Source organism: Aythya ferina, assembly GCF_964211825.1.
Source record: "Aythya ferina genome assembly, chromosome: 8".
Taxonomy (NCBI): Eukaryota; Metazoa; Chordata; class Aves; order Anseriformes; family Anatidae; genus Aythya; species Aythya ferina.
The window spans coordinates 29,814,423-29,833,572 of record NC_140304.1 but is presented as its reverse complement, the minus strand read 5'-3'; the positions used below and the strand labels follow the sequence as shown (position 1 = coordinate 29,833,572).

The window sequence follows — 19,150 nt, the reverse complement described above, 5'->3', positions numbered from 1 at the left end:
ATGACACTTAGGTTTTTCAAGCCATGTAGCAGCTGGCATTTGTATTTTCATAATAACAAGTCTAAATTCTATTTGAGTATACATACCACTGAATCCCACTAAAACACATGACCAGACTTAAGCGTAAGGTTGGAGAAATTGTGCAAAGTTTGCCGCAGAACCCAAAGTTTTAGGTTTGCCCAGTTTGCCAGACTCGGTTATTTTTATTCCACTAACACCATGTCCTTTTCATAGTTTTCTACTGCCTTCAGACATTCTTATGATGATATAGATGGATCAATGTGGTGTCATTTTTTTCCTTTAATGAGCTTAAGAAAATCCTTAATCTTTTTAGTAGAAAAACAACATCTGTTTTAGATTTATGGGCAATTGATTTTTATTTTTAAAGCAAATAAGAGATGACATCCTTCTTTAAAAGTTAAAATTTGTATTCAAAAGGAGCCTCAGATTTTCTTCCTTCTATTTAACTTAAACCCATCCTGTAACACACTCTTATTGTGAGGCATATTAACGTTTATTATTTTTTACATATAGAGAAACTGGAACACAGCGAGGGTAAAGTCACTTGCCCTCTGCTAGATGTCAGAATGCACTCTGCACAATTATTGCAGCAGGCATCTGAAGATGGGAGATGAGAAGCATTTGAACCTATTCACATTTTGAGTCATAAGCAGCATCTATAAATATTTCATTTGAAAATATTCACACAGGGACTATTGCCCCATCTATAACAATGCTTACTTACAGAAGTGTTATACTCCCTGACAAGCAATTCCTCACAACTATTCGAGCTGTGGATAGGGAAGAATTCTTTTGTGCAGGAAAAGATCACCTTTCCTCATCTCCCCAACATGTGCATTCCTACTTGCTTAGCCCTTCATTTCTGTTGAGACGAGCATTAAAACAGTTCCAAGATTTCTGTTCATTTAAATGGAAAAAGAGAAGTTCAACATCTGAAAGGGAAAAGAAGGAGGAAAAGGTTCTATCTGGGAGGATTTAACCTCAGTGTGTGCTCTACAAAAGATCATACTAATATGTAAGATATGTAAACATATAGAGCAATCAGAAACAAATGAAATGATGAATTCAGTTTAACAGTATTCAGCTGTGGTGCAACTGCCAGAAGGCACTTTTTGTTATGAATAGATCATTTGGATGAGTTACAGACCAGATTTCTACCCTGGCGTGTGCTAAGAAAATCAATGTCAAACTATCTAAGATCAGAAGGTATCACCAGCACATCTGGCAGCCCACAGAAATGAAAAATGTCTTTAAAATATATAATGGCTATATAGGAATAAGCTAAAGTATGAAAGAACCTGTTTAAATGTCACTAACATGAGAGCTGTAGTATATTTAATTTAGTTTTGGGAGAGGCAAATGGGAAGGGCTAAAAAAAAAATAAACATACACACACCAAAAAAAAACCAGAAAAAATCCACTTCTATTGTAAAAATTTATGTCAAAACAAGCTCGTGCTTTCTACTTATAGGCTAACTTACAGCTCATGCAAGGGAATCAAAGGAGTCCATGCATTTAATCCAAGCTAAGTTCAGCTTTCTGCACCGTCATGTGGGACAAGGAGGGGAACAGTACGCAGACCTTCAGAGAGGAGAATCACCTAGGCACACAGCCATTCCATAAAGTGAGCGAGTTGCAATGTGAGATTTGTTTTACTTAGCTTTGTTTTGCTAGACTAGCCATAACGTTCAGGCACATGCTTGTGTTTCCTCCTCAGTTCTGTGTAAATGTTAACGGTAATCAGAGACAAGATAAAATAAAACAGGCCATGCTGGAGAGGGCATGAATTCGAACAATTTTCTTCCTTAGATGACACCTTCTGCTGCTGTTAAATTCTGTAAAATGCTGCTATTGGAGAACGTGGCTATTACCTGAAAAGTGAACCTTTATATTAACAGGGTACACTGCTATATATATACATCTTCCATTTTCTTTTCTTTTTCCTAAAAAGGCCATTGGGCCTCTGAAACCTGTCAACATTCTAGTATCCATATCAGCTTCTCTATTTACTTGCAGTATGACAAAGATAAAATCAAATTTATGTGGAACTATTCTTGATTTACACTCACCTACACGAAAGCAAAATTAAGCCTTCATTCCGCCGTCACAATTACTTTAATGTAACCGTTTGCTAGTGAGAAGCTAGGTCAGAAAATTTGTTGGAAAATCATTTCAATTATCAACTTCTATAGCCAGAAATTCAGAATAACAGCTGCTTTTGTTATGCTAAGGTAGGTATGAAAGAAAATAACAATCAAAGCGAGTACAAGGAATAGCACTGTATCAGTCACCAACCAGTAAATACTCTTTGCATGTCTGGACTTTGATCACTGACAAGTCAAATACTTTCATTAACTTCTTTGCAGATGTTTAACTTTCAAACTTTCTGACTGCCTGTGGGTTGAGAATACTGATATTCATTCAATTCAGGGGGTTTACACTGATGCACAAAATCCTGTATTAAGAAATCTGTATCATTTTGCTTCTGTTGACAGATGGGTCTTATATAGCTATTTCACCACAACTCTCTGACAAAGAATGAAAGAGATTCGTATTAAAAAAAAAAAAAAGAGAGAGAGAGAGAAAGAGAGAAAATTCAAAGGGAAACCCAAGAATGTTTCATTTCTAGGCTTCTGGTTCAAAGTCAGGTCATATTAATAGCTACTGAATGTATGATTTAATAACAGCACTTTCTGGAGACATATATTAACTGGGTAGAGTTGAGGTGTACAGCTGTATTTTCAGAGTAGTGATGCCTACTCTACAATTGCCACCCTGGCATTATTTCTCAAGCACTAAATGGGTTTAAAACTAGGTTTCCCCATCACCCTGGGGGCAATTCTCTTGGTTGAGATTGCAATGAGTTCAGCCAACCTCTTAAAACATAGTCATATGGTCTGAATTTTTGGGTAGACCTGTGTGGAGCCAGGAGTTGGACTCGATGATCCTTGGGGGTCCTTTCCAACTCGGGATAATCTATGATACATATTATGAGCAGTAATTAAACACAGAACAGCATTCAATCTTTGGCTTGATTATAAAATAAATTTAAGAAAATAAGATCTTGAAACACAAAAGATGTGTTTCAGGACAATTAAAATTTATTGATATTCCGATTCCTATATGTCATATAGCACCAGTAATTTATTTAATTATATTTCAAGCTTAAATCCTCTGGCAATCAGCATTCTGCTATGTAGCTTTATAGCTTGTGGTGGCACGTCCCATAGCTCTCTTCCCTGTGACAGGTTGGCATTCCATGGGCTGCCCACAGGGATGGAGTTGCTCTACAATGACATTAAGACTATGCCACAACAATTTTTGCACAGAGCTAACTTTAACCCACTGAAAGCATGGAAGTTACTTGAGCGGAGACCACATGCACACGGAACACGGACTTAAGGATTCTGCCTGAACACATCCAACCACAGACAATCTTGGGAATTTGTTTACTGACAATTTAAGTATTTTGGCTTATATCATGAAATCACTTGCGTAAATGCCTTGATGAACATAGACACCATCATTAGTTGCCAAGGCTATGTCATGGGTTTATCAAAGTAACCTGGATGATTACTAAACATCACAAATTTGTTTCACAAAATCAAACCAAACACAACCCTGCATTAAGTAAAAATGACCAGAATCAGAAATATACAGAAAGTTTGCCTGAAAATGCAGACTGGGATCTGAAATTTCTAATGACAATTTGCAGCTGGAACTCCAGTTCAATCCCTGCTTTAGTTATTTGCCAAATAAACTTACAGTACAACCTAGAGTAGGAGAAGCAGATACATTTATAGAGACTACTGTGAGCTATTACTCAAAATAGCAACCCATACAAGAAAAGCAGCAGAATTTGAATGACAGGCACACAGAAATAGTTCTGATTTTCTGAATTTTCCTCAGAACACTGACTGATCTACACACTACACACCAAACAAGGTATGTGATTAACACCCAGTGAAAAAAACAAAACATTCCTATGGCAACTTGACTGCCTCATCTCTGAAAATATTTCAGGTGACTTATGCAATGGGATAATATACTGCTCAACCTGGCTCTATATCTATCAAGAATTAATTAGAGGAAAACTCCACTGAGATTGTTAAACATTTCCACTGTGAGATTTTTATTCAAGGCCAAATAAGGAAAGGTATTTGATTTATTTTTTTTTTAATCTTATAATTTTTAACAAAAGAATGCATTGAATCACAATAATGTTGGTTATTTCAACTTGTACTTAACTTATATTTTTATGTACAAAGAGAAAGTCGTTTGGACCTGGGCTTCTAGCCTTGGGAGCCAAAGCCTCAACTTGTTCAAACCTGCATATTAACCATCAACTTCCACAGAGCTATGCCAATTTACAGTGCTTGAAGATCTAGGCTCACACTTGTAGTTAGACACTTATATAAGTAGTCTGATTTTCAAAATGCCACATTTCTTATTGACTACTGGCTCAGGAGCACAGAACGTGAAGCCCGTTGGTTAGGTATCCAAATCCAGACTTGGGCACCAACCCCTAGGAAGTCTGTCAGCCCTAGCCTTCATGTGTCTGTAACGAGTACCTATAGCATATGTCCATACAGGTAAGAGACACCTCTTCAAATGTGGGAAATTATTGTTAGGTAAGAAAGAAGAAAGGAATTTGTCTGCCCATGTTCCTTATTTCCTAAAATGTAGGGAATAAATGAGTTCCTAAAGACAGCTCCTGCAGTCAGAGCTTTGTCTGTAAGAACTTCACACAACCTCCACACACACACTTCAAAAGCTGAGAACTGGACACAACTTTATTAGACATGCTCCTAAATCAAGGGTGATGACTACACACTCCTACATTTACTGTTTAAAACTAATCCATCAGCAGAAACTATAAGGCAGGGTTTGGGGTCCCTCCCCAACCAGAGGAACCTGGTTCATAAACCAGTTAAAGACATCAACCAAAATGTTACTTACAACTGATAGTAATTGTTTCCCTCGCTTACCCAAAATTTAATTTACAGTTGTTTTATTCAGCTATATTTTCTTTTACCTTTTCAAATTCAAGAGATCAGGCTCTTGCCAAGAGCTGGGAATGTAACAGGTCACGGGCTGCATTTGTATAAGCAGCTTTTCTGGAGGTCTGCCACCAGAAGCCAGTCTGAAGTTGTGTTTCTGAGAAAACATTCTGACAAAGGATGCTGCAGGGCTAAAGTAACTCACTGTACTCCTTAACAGAGTAACAGAATTCGCTACAGGGCAGCCCAATTTTAGATACCAGCCAGATCCAGCCTCTTCAGCTGAGCTGACTCTGGGTATTTCATGTTTTTCTCAGTATGCCGCATCAGTTTTCAGCCAATGGTAAGTGTGGTATCAGTACCTCTTAGGGTAGAGCCACATGAAGAAATGATTATGGACAAAAATAGGAGGTCAGTTGCCTGGCAAAAACCACCTCTACTCATCATCTTTCTGCGGCGTATCACGGCACAAATCCCAGCAACCTTGCACATTCCAGAGGAAACCAGGGCCAGGAGTGCTACTGCAGTCGCCAACATCGTGCAAATACAGGCTACAGATTATTCAGTTAATTTCTTCACATGTCCATGCTCTTAATAACTTGATTACAAAAAAGTCCATTGCTTTGTCTATGCTGATTTTAAAATAATTTCTCTTTTTTTTTTTTCTTTTTTTTTAAACTATGAATCTTATAAAAGAAGCTTGCAATGATATCACCCTTCAGAGAATTGTCCAATATTAACCAGGAAACCTGGACAACTGAGATCTGTTTTAAATAGAGTAATATTTTTCACATTATAAAATTCTACCATTTTCCTGAGGGGGAAATACAGTGCAAGAATGATACCTACCTCTCCTGCTGTAAACTTTTGACAACTTCTCTTTCCACTGCAAAACTCAAGGTTGAAACAGTATATATAAAAGACGGAAAAACATAAAAGTAGGGAAAAAAAAATAAAAGAATAAAATGATATTGGAAATAAAATGCTTTTCATTTGTCTTATTATGTTTTTAAAGTGGTGAAATGTTGATAAAGTATCATTTCTCTGCCAGAAAACGTGCTTTTATAAATCTGGTTTTCAGCCAAGAGAAGATTTAGTAAAATGAGAGACAGAAAGAGAAAAAAATCTTCAAGCATGATTAAACCCAATAGGGTGAGTATACATCATCTTATTTTCACTGTATATTGCTTACCTGATCAGAGCAAGGCAACTCAGTTTTAATAAAGTTAAGCTTGGCTCACTACATTTAGGGCTGCATTAAACCTCCCCAGTCATATTTTCCCCGTACAAGGACAGAACAAACAGAATGGGTGCTCCAGTTCAGAAACAAGACTGAAATCCAAACACGTACAATTCTTAGCTACTGAACTTTCACAAGGCTACCAGGACTGTCTTTGCAGCTCCTTCCCATTCAAACAAATCCTTCTCCAAGCTCTACGTAAGGAGACTGTCCCCCCCATGTATTTTGTGATAAAAGCAGAGACAGCCTGCAACCATTTTGCTTCTCTCTATGCCATAATAAAGGCATTGTGAACAGAAATAGAGATATCACAAGCACACTGTGATCCCCAACCCACTATTTAAAAGCAAATGGTGCACCATGGAAAAAATATGCAAGGCGGTGTTAGGAGATGCAACGGATCTCTTAGCCACCTGATATTCCTCTTACCCAAGAATACTCTGGCAACTGAAGCTGAGAGGACCACATCTGAACAATGTGCTCCTCCAGTCCCGTGTCAACTGTTTACCGAAATTTGCCAGCAGTTTGCAAAAGATGGGAGCTGTAACAAGACCTGAGTGTCAGGTAGTTGGCTTCTTCAAAGCACAGGCTGGAAGAGCTGTATCAAATTCTTCTCACCTGTTGGCACTTTGTTATATCTACTTCTCAACTTTCCATGAGATCTGCAGAGAGCTGGCAGATTTCTGCTAGCTGACTCCTGTTGGCTCTGTGATGATTTTACTGACTCACTGTGAGCAGCAGACTCACATGTGCATTCCTGTGGGTGATGTACCCATGGGGCCCTACAGAACTCAGGGTCACTAACTTCACATGTGGTGGAAGATGATGGCAGCTTGGGATTAGGTAGCACTACCACCTTGGAAGTCAGATCCTGAGATTCCTGTTATAAAGAGACAAGTTGTGAATGCTATTCAGGTAGAACTGAAACCCACAAACCCACGATAAGGGTAGCAAGATCTGTCTTTGAAATTGAGCAACAGGCAAAAGGCTAAGAAAGCAGAAAAGGATCCCTGAGAACAGACTGTGGAGGTTGTGATTCAACAGTTGATCTAAAAAGATATCATAAACTAAAAAGGTGTTGGAGGGCTAGATGCAACTGTTTTCTTTGTAGAAGAATGATGCTCTTTTATTTGTACAAAGAAGTTTTACAGGGAACTGGCTGTTGGTTGAGACACTTGTCCCAGGACCTGAGAGCTGACCCCTGAGAGAGGCTGGAGCCAGCTGATCAAACAGCTTCTGTAGCACTACAAGGAGAGAATGGTTCCAGGTTAACAGGGCATTTGGAATCATCTGTGAGATAGGTCTCCACAAGATCACAATGAGAACGCTGTGAGAGAAGTCAGAGCACAGCATCCTAGCCTAGAACTGCCTCTGCATTGGGTTGCCTCAGACACGCAAGAACAAAGCTGTTGTCCTCAACAGAAAATTTGCACCCCTGTATATTTTTATTCCTTATGTGTGAGGTTAACCTTCTGTGTTTATTCCAGGAAGCAAACTTGGAGCCAAGCCTGGGACAACTTGAGAGACTCGGCTCTGGAAGAAGTTAAATAAGAATGAATTCATGGGCAATCATTCCAGGCTCATTCACAGTTCACCATTTCCATCTCCCTAAATCAAAGATGCAAGAACTTTTAATGTCTTATCAGGGACTCTAACCATATGTTCAGCTTCGAAACAAAACGTTTAAACTAGATGAATTCTGATTGTTCCAGGCCTGAATGCTCATATACATTTAATTCTGCCCTTTATCAGTATCCACTAACACTAAGAGTATCTTATGTTTCAGCTTGGGTATGTATACAACAGGCACACAGTAGTGTATTATTCTTTTCTTTTTCCAAATTCCAAGGTTTCTCATATAAATCGGAGGAAAATAAATAAATAAAATCTTTAATCTGTTAAATTGTTTTTAAGGTCCAAAACAGAAAGAAAAAAAACAAAACAAAACAAAACAAAAAAAAACACTTCCCTGATGGATTCAGAAGTTTTTTTGCTAAGCACTTAAACACTACCAGTAATGCACTGAGTTGTTTTATTGTTTTACTTCATGAAATGTCTGGATACAGATATACAGATTAACCTTTTCTTTTTTTTTTTCTTTTTTCCTTTTTTTTTTTTTCCCTCATATTTACTATGTCGCCTTCCTTGAAATGGGAACTAGAAGTGTTTTGATAAATGGACTGAAAGGTTGTCTGGTTACATGATAGCTTCTGCTTGTGTCCTGTGCTGAAATGCTATTATGTACTCTTCTAAAGCAATGCTGCTCCATGACTCACAGCAGTTACTTCGATGCCTCTCATAACAATAGCTCACTGGGGATATAGGGCTTCAAATGAGCTGGAAATTTATACCACCCATTTATTTTTACTTCTCTTCCAATGATAGATACTCACTGTCACAAAATGCCAGTTTATGTGAAGATTATAAATCTTTCAGCACAGATAACTAATTGCAGGCCATTTTAAATATTCACTTTATAACACTACAATTTGCTGTTATGGTAAATTAAATCCCTGAAAGTTCATCACAATATGAACTAGCTCTACCCAATGTTGTAACAACAGAAAAAGTTGAACCAAAAGATCCATGTAGCCCACTAACCTGTTGTTAACAGTGGCCAGTAAAAGATAGCTTAGCGAAGACCACAGGAACAGGGTAAGCATACAATAATTTCTCCCCAGAATATCCTCCCAGTCTCCAGTGAGTGAAGGTTCAAGCAAGTTTCTGTTTGCACTTCCAAGCAGCGCAAGACATCAAATCTTCAAAAGTGACTGAAATTGCAGACAGAACATATTTTGCTTGAAAGCCAGGAATCTCTCACTAAAAACTCCATTCAAAAAAATGGAGTTTATAGAAAATAAATTTAAATAAAGATTATATAAAATAAATTTACTATAGTGTTGACTTGGAGATCAATTTAAGACTTTGAAAGAACATTGGAGTTTTTGAAGTGTCTCAGCACTATTCTTTCAGCTCACAGTCTTTCAGCTTCAGTTCTGGTTCCTAAAGAAACATGCCACAGATAAGATTTGCAGCACTAGCTCGTTTTATGAGACTAGCAAGAGCTCACCCCAACCTGAAAGGTCAGGAAACGTGCGCATGGAACAGCTATCACACAAATACTGCTGGTTGCTGCACCTCACATGCCAGATACAAAAAAACAACTTCACAGACCAACTCCACCTCCAAATAATACTTAAAAACCCACTGAGAAGTCTTGGTGGAGTGCAAGGCAGGCCCACTCCTTGTCACTGTGGCTGGAGGACAGCAGCATGACATGCTAGGCAAGCATACAAACACAGATTTTCTGTAAGAGAGTTTTTGCGCACTGATCTTTTCCCAAAGAGCTGATGGCAGAATTGTCAAATTGCAGGCAGATACAGGCTATCCTGTTTCATACCTTTTCCTATAGACTGTGCCATAAGACCTTTGCCTTCTCTTGAAAAGTATTTTCATTGTCATCTCTAACATGCATGCTAAGTAGTCCAAATCTCGATAGCCCAGTTTGGTCAGCTCATTCTATCAGATGGTGACAATCCTGAAGAACTTGGAGCTTTGTAGATGATGTAACAGAAATTAAGGGAAGAGTGGGAAACCAATCACAGGTGTGGCATTGAGCAGGTAGCTCAAGTTTTCTTGCACAGATGTATCAGTCCTTACTTCATTATTTATGGGGGTGAATTATTCTACTAAACATGCAGTGCTTACTGCAATTAATACAAAACATCAAGGAAAAAAATCTTTTAAAATGAGGTCTGGTTTATTTACCTACTTTGGATGCCCTTCCCATGTACCTTAAGATATTTCATATTTATTGCACAATGCAGTCCATTTTCGAGATTTTTTTTTTTCTTTTTCACTATTAGGTAAGTATTCCTTCTATATTGCTGAAGGCCACTACCAACAATAATATAAAACTTACAGGTAAAACAAAACTTCTTCTGCAATACCCCTGAGTTAATGGAAGCAGATTTACATTACATGGGCTATGCCATCACACACTATTTTAAACATGCTTTTATTTGAATAGCTAAATGGGTAAATCCTGAGAACCTTACTTGGTGTTTATTCAGCCTTTACTTACTGAGACAAACTCCCAAGGACAGAATAAACACTGGGAGAGGACCTCAGGCCTTCACCCACAGTTATAAACAATGAACTCAGCATAAACTGTGATTCCCAGCTGACATTGGGAGAAAAGCAGCAGCTAACGCTTCTCCTCATTTTGCTTCCAGAATGATTGTATGAAAAGAGATTTACTTTTTTCCTAATAAACTTTGCCCCATCTAAGATCCTCACCCCAACACAGTTGGAGCAGCAGCAGGAAACTTGGATGAATAACTCCTGCTTCACGAGAGGCTGAATAAAAGGAGGGGGGAAGAGGGGAGAAAAAAGGAAGAAAAGGAAAAAAAAAATGCTACTAGAACACCTACTGTCCAAATACTGATGAAAAAGTTGCCTGACTGGGGAAATTGTTGCTGTTCAGAAAAGTAAAAAGATACCTAGAAATACTGTTATATCTTACACCACGTTGGCCCTGGGAGTCCTTAAGACCTGGCAGTGACATAACACACATTTCATTACCAAAATATCTCTCTGCACAACTTCAGTTTGATGCTCACACTGCAAGTGGATAAACTGCAGAAAGGAAAGAGTCTGGCCAAATCATAAAGCAAACCAACGATGCTAAACAATATTTGGGATTTTGGCACAAAATTCCATGCTACTCACTGCAAGTACTGCTACCTCCAAAATTTTAAAACTAACAGAAAAAAACGAAGCTGCTTTTCATACAATTATTGTATTCCTTGAAAACTCTATTTAATTGTTTCAGGGCCCAGAGACATCCTAACAGATGACCAAGGATATCCTTTATAATCTTTCATTTAATCTGAAACTTATTCCTTTACAGTCCAGCTAAGTTCTTAAGAGAAAAGGGTTAGTATGAGCGAAAGACATCACCTGTCCTTTTGGTTCACCATGAGATCTAGACACACCAAATAAGCAGGGTGCTTAATAAGTTCATGCTTGCTCACAAAAACAAGGTAAACAAGTCAACTGGAAAGACCATTCATTATATATAAATACGCTGTATGCTTGTGATCTGAAGGAAATCACCTATCCAGCTCTCCAAGTAACAGAGCGCGCCAGTAAGGCACTCAGGTTTGGTCAAGACCTGTGGGCTTCAGGCTAACACCTTCTTCTTGGTCAAGGGGGGAAGAATCAGAATTGGTTAGCTGGCAGCATCAATAAGATGTTGTACCTGTCAAATCTGATATCATCACTTGAAGAACATAGAAAAGGAAACAGGAAAATCTTGTTACAAAGGAGGTCTGCTTCTGGACTGCTGTGAACATAAACAAGAATACTTGTATATAAAGAATGAAACAGAATTAGTGTTGTTTTATCCTATCCCCTACAATCCTATGGTATCTATACATCAATGAAGCAACAAAATGTTGTAATGTTCCTTGCTGCAGATTCCAGAATCTGATTTCCTTCCTCCAACAGAGCAAACAAACCCCCTATTAAAATATACAAGAATTATAGTTCAAGGTAAAAGGTGCTAGCCTCTAGAGCCAAACAGGTAACCTTCAATCCCACAGTACTTTCAGCAGAGAGGCCAAGTCAGGCAGCAGAGTATTTCTGGCAGCTAGACCAGACAAATCTTACCAGTGTCAACAGAAGTAGGTATGAATTCCAGTCTCTTGCTCATGCTTTCTAAGGAAAAGCATGGAACAAGTAGGGATGAAAAGGTGATGAGCCCTATTAGCAGTCAGACCTGGAGGAAGCCCAATATAAGCCTTTACATCCATTGTGCTTTCATCAAATAGACCAGAAAATCCGAGGAAGGAAGAAAACATCTCTGCTTTGTGCATTTATCATACAGTGTAATATAGCATTGTCTGGAGTGTATAAACACTGTCAGTTCAGAACAGGGAAATGTCTTGCATGCTCAAACATACATGGCAGAATTTCTCACTCAGACGTCCTGCAGTCCCAAAGCACTGGATAGGTGCAGTTTGCAAAAGTAAAGACATAACAATTAAAAATCTACTAAACTACAAAGTGCCTCAGTCTCGCACCTAATAAAACCGGAATAACAGTTCTGTCTCTCTTACCCCTTTCATTCATTGTTGCAAGAACCCTGAGACCACCGAAGGGAAGACACTGCAGAAAGGCTTTGTGTTATAAATCAAATACCCTAATATATGGCTGTGTGTCGCAGGGGGTAGTTTGCAGTTAACCGCAGTATGAAAACCACTGTGTCTGCTGGAATTTTCAAAGCAAGCATTTTCACTGATGTCAGGGAGATGTCTGTAGAATATCAGTCTTCATATAGTCTCCAAGCAGAACATTTTTCAAAGCGTTCACTCTATCCACATCTATTCTTTGAGTCTTTGAACTCGAACGATCTGTTCACAAAAGGGAAGGAGAGTTGACTGAAGTTTTCTGGAAATGTTACTAAGCATTACCTAGTGTCCGTACAATACAGGGACCGTACTGCTTTCAGCTACATTCCCAAGAACAGGTTGATTACCTGCAAAGTGATGGGATGGAAAACTTGGATTTCTCTGGCAGGTACACACTAAATAGCAACATCCCATTCTCCCAGTCACCAATGCATACCTGAGCTTTGAATTATGTCAGACCAGGAACAAAGGAATCTTGGTCATAACAAAAACTTTTAATAACCCATTTACTGAGAAAACCTTCCTTTCATCTCCGCCAAGCTTTAGAAAAGGCTGGGAGGCAAGCAGAAATAAACATTATACAGACTCACCACTGCTGGCTCTAAAGTAAACTCCCCAACTTCCTATTTACATTTCAAGATCTTAAGCTTTGTGGTTTACTAGTTCTGCAAGTAAGTGCTTTGGGTTTTGGAGGCTGCCTGCACATGATGTCCCACCACTACTGAATTCTTCCTAGCTTTTATTAATATAATAAGGAGGTCAGAAAAGCAACAATCTTTTATATGCCCTGCTAGCAGAAATATTTTACTTCTCGCCTTTTAAAAACAAAACAAAGCAAACAAAGCGTACAATGTCAAATTAATGCCAGCGAAGGGGATATTACAGCTCTGTTTGTTTCTTTTTCAAACCAAGGATGCTAGAAAATGGAACAAGAGAGTCTCATTAAAAAAGGGTGTGGAGGACTTCTTTGAGGGACAAGTAGGAGGCGGCGGCATTTTTATGGACGTGTAACCCTTCGAAGGCCACAGGCTGAAAAGGCTCCGTGACCTTTTCCTCAGAAGGCTAAATTTGTGTACAGAAAGGATGGGCAACCTGTATCAACAGTCGTGAAGAAAATGTGGTTTTCATTTCATGCAGCCCTCCCTGAATGTAAAACGTCTTCATTAGCTGGGAAGTCAGCACTGTGACTGCTGCCAAATGCAATATAGAAGCCAGCAGAACTGAACTGAAAGAGGACAGAGTAAGGGAGAGGTTCCTGTGACACTAATTTATTTCTCCCATTTGAAAGGCACTGGCTCTGTGATTCACATGTGCAGAACCGGCCTTAAGGAAGAGGAGAATATTAAAAAAGCAAGAGGGCAAGCGCTTATCAATTTCAGAAGGCTTGCTCGGGTCATTTCAAAAACTTCTCTAGGCAGTCTCTGCTTCCAAAGCTTTGCTTTTGTTTGTAGTTTTTTTTCCTCCACTCTCGCCCCACTCCTTACCCTCCCAAAGCCAGCCCCTTTCCCCTGGTCAGCAGCAGGACAAATTGCTGCCTTTGCTAAACCCTGGGTCGCAGCCAGTTGGCACTCAGCGTCGCTGCCGAGGGCTGCTGGCCCTGTCCCCTCGGAGACCGCACGTTTCACGTCAGGGCCGTGTGTGCAGCGGGGACCGTGGGGCATGAGGCTGGAGCGCCACACACAGCCCCCAGCCCCCTCGCCAAAAACCCATCGCTCGGTGCCACCCCACTGCATTCAGCACAGCTGGCAAAGCGAGTACCAGGCTGCTTCGTCTCCGCGAGTTTTCCTCTCATCACAGCTGATTTCAAGCAGCTGAGGAGTCCCTGCGTAGTAATTACTCAAAAAGTCTGCTGCTTTAACAACGTGGCATGTTCTGAAGAGGAGACTCTGGTATCGGAGCCAAAATATACTGAATCCACTTGCTGGTCTGGCTCCCACCGAGATTACAGAGATCAGGCTATGAGAACACTTTGAGCCAGCATGTCTCTGCAGCCTCCACTCCAGGATGTACTGCAAAGGACACGTACTGTGCATGCTTTGGGGGTGGAAACGTGCTTTGCACTCTATTTGTGTGAACAAAGCTGGCAGCTTGGGCGGATATTGTGGAGCAACGAAGCCCTATTGTGTTTGCCAGTCATCACGAGAATCAAATGAACAAATTTAGAATAAGCAAATTGGACTCAAGTTCCTTTAGCAGAAAACAGGCAAAGACTAGTCAGGCTTGGTAAAAGAGACTATGGGATATTCTTCCTAAAATAATCCATAGTAAGCACAGGAACAGCAAAATGAGCTGCCCATTTTGCTCTTTGTGTAGTTGCTCAAGCTCTGTCTCTTAGGTTATATAGTGAATCTGGCAAGATAAAAAGTGAATTACTTGTGCTTCTCAAATTTTAAAAATGACTAAATTATAAGCTTCAAACCACATGCGCATTGCCACCAGGGGAAAAAAAGCACTGTGCAGCAAGCCAGGTGACTCAGTTCACAATGACAAGGAGCGCAGGAGCAGCAAAAAGATGCAAAGGAAGAGACTCCATCTAAACTGAAAGGTGACCTGACAGTCCCCAAAAGGAAATTTTGCACAGATTGCTGATAAAGAAAAAGGAATGGCTGAAGAAGCACACAGATCACATCACCAAATGAAGATGGAAAAAAAAACAAAGAGAGATCCTCAACGGGACAAAACACAGACATGGTATATTTGGGACCGAAATGCCAGCAAATTCAGATCCCCCTTTCCCTCAGTAAGCTGAAATGACGCCAGGCAATGTTCCCGTTAGAAGCTGCTCTGGGCTCTTGCTACTTCCTTCAGCTGTGAATCCAAAGAGGTGTTCGGGCAGGAATGACAAATATTTGTCATGGGAACAACTGTTCTGCAACAAGTGCAAAGCAGAACACCGATCCCTCACTGCACCTAATTCACCACGGCATAGGCAGAAATAAAAGTTATACATGTTTTATGACCAGGGATATTTTAGGTGGATCCCTTCTACTTTATGCATATGTAGTACATAATCAGTACACTTACAAAATTAGTTTTGGGGAAAAAAAATTACTTAAAACTCCTTTCAAAATCTTCAAAACCAGAGTGGTCGCAATCTGCTATGTGTAACATAGCTTACTCAAACCTGTAGTCTCAAAAAGGTTAGTATCATAAACATTTTACTTTGAGGGAAAAAAAAAAAAAAAAAGGTGTTATAAAAGGTGTTATAATGTCAATTTAGTGTCCATGAAAAGAGTGTTATTCTAATAGCATGTACGGGAAATCACTAGATTTATATACCAGAAAGAAGCAGCAACACTGCGGGGTTATTTGCTGCAAGGAAGACTAGGAAATTCCTGGTAGGAGTACCCTTGTTTGTATTGCTCTTTTGCTGTTTGCAAGAGTTAACCCAATTCTTTGTGGTTTTACACATCTGCAAAAGGGCAAGCATGTTTCTGTTTAGGAGCGGGACAAGATAATACAGATGTCTGTACCGAAATCCCTCCGATCACACACAGGTTTCAGAAGAAAACAAAGGATTTCTGAAAACGTTAAAATATCAGACACATAAGACACTGGCAGGAAGACAGGCTTTTAGAGAAACCAACTGCCTTATTCCCAGCAGCTAAGGCATGTCTGTTAGACCGATGCAAACCACTACTTGGGAATAACCTCCAAGCTTCTATTTCAATGCCTCAAACCTGCTGCTATTTCACTGTGAGAAACGACTCACGTATTTTGGGTTGTCACCATGGCTACACAAGCAAAGTCTCCTAAAAGTTCCAACACTGAAATGTGGGTGCTGGAGTTCAGAGACCCTTTCTACACAGTACAATGACCTGCAGCAGCCCACTCAGAAAAGCCAGCCACTGAGTGTCCCTCACTTGAAAGGCATACCTACGCTCTCCACAGAGATCAAAGCCACAGCAAATGAATCCCAGCCCTGAACTGAGGACAGACCTTCACAAGTAAAAGGACAGCTTATTTGCCATTCCAAATGCAAAATTTCGCTGATGACTTTTTGCTAGGGCAAAGGAGGCAGCAGAGAATCATGCAGAATGAATAACTGTCCAAAAATATTCCGCAGACCATCTTTTTTTTTCTTTTTTTTTTTTCCTCTCATGGATAATGGATGAGCCCTGAGGTGGCAGCGACTTTCAGCAACTACCAGCTTGGACCTGGACGTGGATCAGTAGCCTAATTACAACATGTTTTTTGCCTCTTTCATGAGCTAGTCAAGTATCTCAACAGAAACACAATGCTTCGCGTGTGGCTGATCACCCCAAACTGTCAGTGGTTTATTCCAAAAGCGTATCCTCACTTAAAAATGATACTTCTACCACAAATTAAACTATTACAGCCAGGAGTAAAATTAGGTTCCACATTTGTACTCTCTAAAATATCAAAGGCATGATTAGCAAAGTCTTTTGTTCAAGATCTCCGGAGTCCTTGAGGTAATGAAAACTGGGTCACGGAGTTATTTCTCTTAAAAGTTTAAAGCAAATGCCACGCTCGAGCAATACCTGCCCTGTGACTCACGGAGTATGAGAAGGGAAATGCTGTACCAAGACACCCCGAGCAGCAGCAGCACCCCTGCCCCCACCAAGGGGAGGAAGGGGGGGAGGCACAGCAGATGATTTTGAACAGTTTCCTGTTACGATCCCTTGAAAGAAATCCAACCGTACTTTCACCCTGCTTTCTGTTTTCTGAATTTCTCCTGACAGTTGGCTCTTGCGTTTGCCAGAACCACAACAAAGGACGGCCTTGAGTTTCCACACAGGCCATTTTCTCCCTCTCTCTTCTCTGATCATCTCACAAAGGTATTATTGTTGCTGGCTCACTGGGGCTCAGTGCACCTGAGGCAGATCAAAGGCACTTTTTAATGCCCGCCTGACCACACAGGTCTCTCTCCCACTGCATTAAATTAAACTCGATGATTAATCTCTGTAGCCCTGAGGGTCCCTCGGTGCACATGGGGAGAGAAAATATATATTTCTATCAAAACACAAGTATAATATACTTTCATTTTATAGCCCTAATTAAAAAAAGGAACAGCTAATTCCAGCCAAATGCAGCTGCGTATAGGTCTCATTAAAACACAAATACAACTGCTCTGTGTGCTCCACATTTATTTCATACAGTATATGCAGGTAATAGATAAAAGAGCAGTAAACCAAAATCTTTTCATAGATTAAATCCAGAGAAGTTCAGAATTGGCTTATTGTCTGTTGGCTAGAGATTGCCATACCTCTGATCTGTGGAGTGAAAGAAGGCAGTGAAGGAAATGATTATAAAATGCTGAGTAGTTATATTTAAATAAACCCAAAACTGCACAAGCATCTATCCCTGAGCTTGCATTCAAACCATTAAGAGTCTTGAAAGGTTCTACCTTGCCTATGGCGTGTAGCCTATGCAGGCTTTGGGCTAGCTTTAAGGACAGAAGAGAACATCGATTCCCATCAGCACAGACTTTATCACGCCACTTCTCTTACATTAGCACAGCTGATGGAGCCACGTCTAACATTGTCACGGAGTGCACACACAGCAAGTGCTGTTAAAGTCTCTATCCTGACATGCTTTGCTCCAGTTTGGCAAAGGAAACAAACTGCAGTTGTGAACTGGGTCTACATTGGAACTTACCAATATACATAGATTAAAAATTAATAAATAACCATACACATGTCCTCCTCCAGGGTGAGTTATATTAAAGGAGTAAGTTACAGCCAGCTGGCCCATTTCCAGCTGCTCCACGTTGCCCTCAGACCTTTTGGGGAAACTGTCTGAGAGCTCCTTAGTTCATGGCAGCCCAGTATTATGTCTCTATTAACCCAGCTTAGTTTAATGATTTAAACTAACTCAGCTAAATGAAACAGGTTAGGAAGAGTTCACATAAGCAGATTATTCTGAAGGGGCAGAAACCTCCATCAGAAGTGGAAATAATAAAATAGGGGCAGGCTTGGAGGGGCATGGTCTTCCCCCAGAGCTGGTATCTGCAGCGTGCCTTAACTGCACCTTGATAGACACAGAGATATCAATGTGATTTTTCAGAGACAAAGTAAGCTAAGAGTGGTGGAGTTAGAGGTTTGAATCTCTTACTTGGGAAGGAACCCAAATATATTCTAATAGTTGTACAGGATTTAAGCTTTTGTTAAAAAATGCTCTACTTCACAATACTGGGATTATTCATATCTTTAAATTCAATCATGTGCTTAAATGCTTTGTTGAACTACAATCCATGTGACAAGACCATTTTAATACATGCTGTTACTACAAAGACAACTTACAGATTCTGCTAAACCTGACATTTTATTATTGCATTTCTTTCTTTTTCTCTACTGGATATCTCTCTCCATGAAGCATGTTAGTCCTCTCTAAAGCCTCTAGCACTCCCACTGCCATGTGCTCATTTAGGAAAAAACAAGTTATTATCAGTCTAAATTTAAGAGCAAAATGAGTTTTAAATAAAAAATGTGGCAGAAAAGGGTACTTATCTAAATGGAATGCTTTCAGACTCATACATTTTAAAAAGGTATAAATTTCAAAAGCAGACACTAAATTTTAATTGCAATTTCAGAAAAAGCTTTTGTATTAATTCTCTGAGAAAAATTAGCAAAGTGAAAATTGCTTATCTAGGTTTTTCTTTTTAGTCATGATACGGATCATAATTCTATAGATCATGGCAACTTTCAGAGGTAGAACGATTTATATTGATTAAG

At 39.7% G+C, this 19,150-nt stretch overlaps 1 protein-coding gene across 20 annotated transcripts in view; it reads right to left on the bottom strand.

Moving 5' to 3' along the window:
- FGGY (FGGY carbohydrate kinase domain containing) overlaps positions 1-19,150 on the bottom strand; it is a 297,390-nt gene that overhangs the window by 49,632 nt on the left and 228,608 nt on the right. The gene's annotated exons all lie outside the window — the stretch shown is intronic.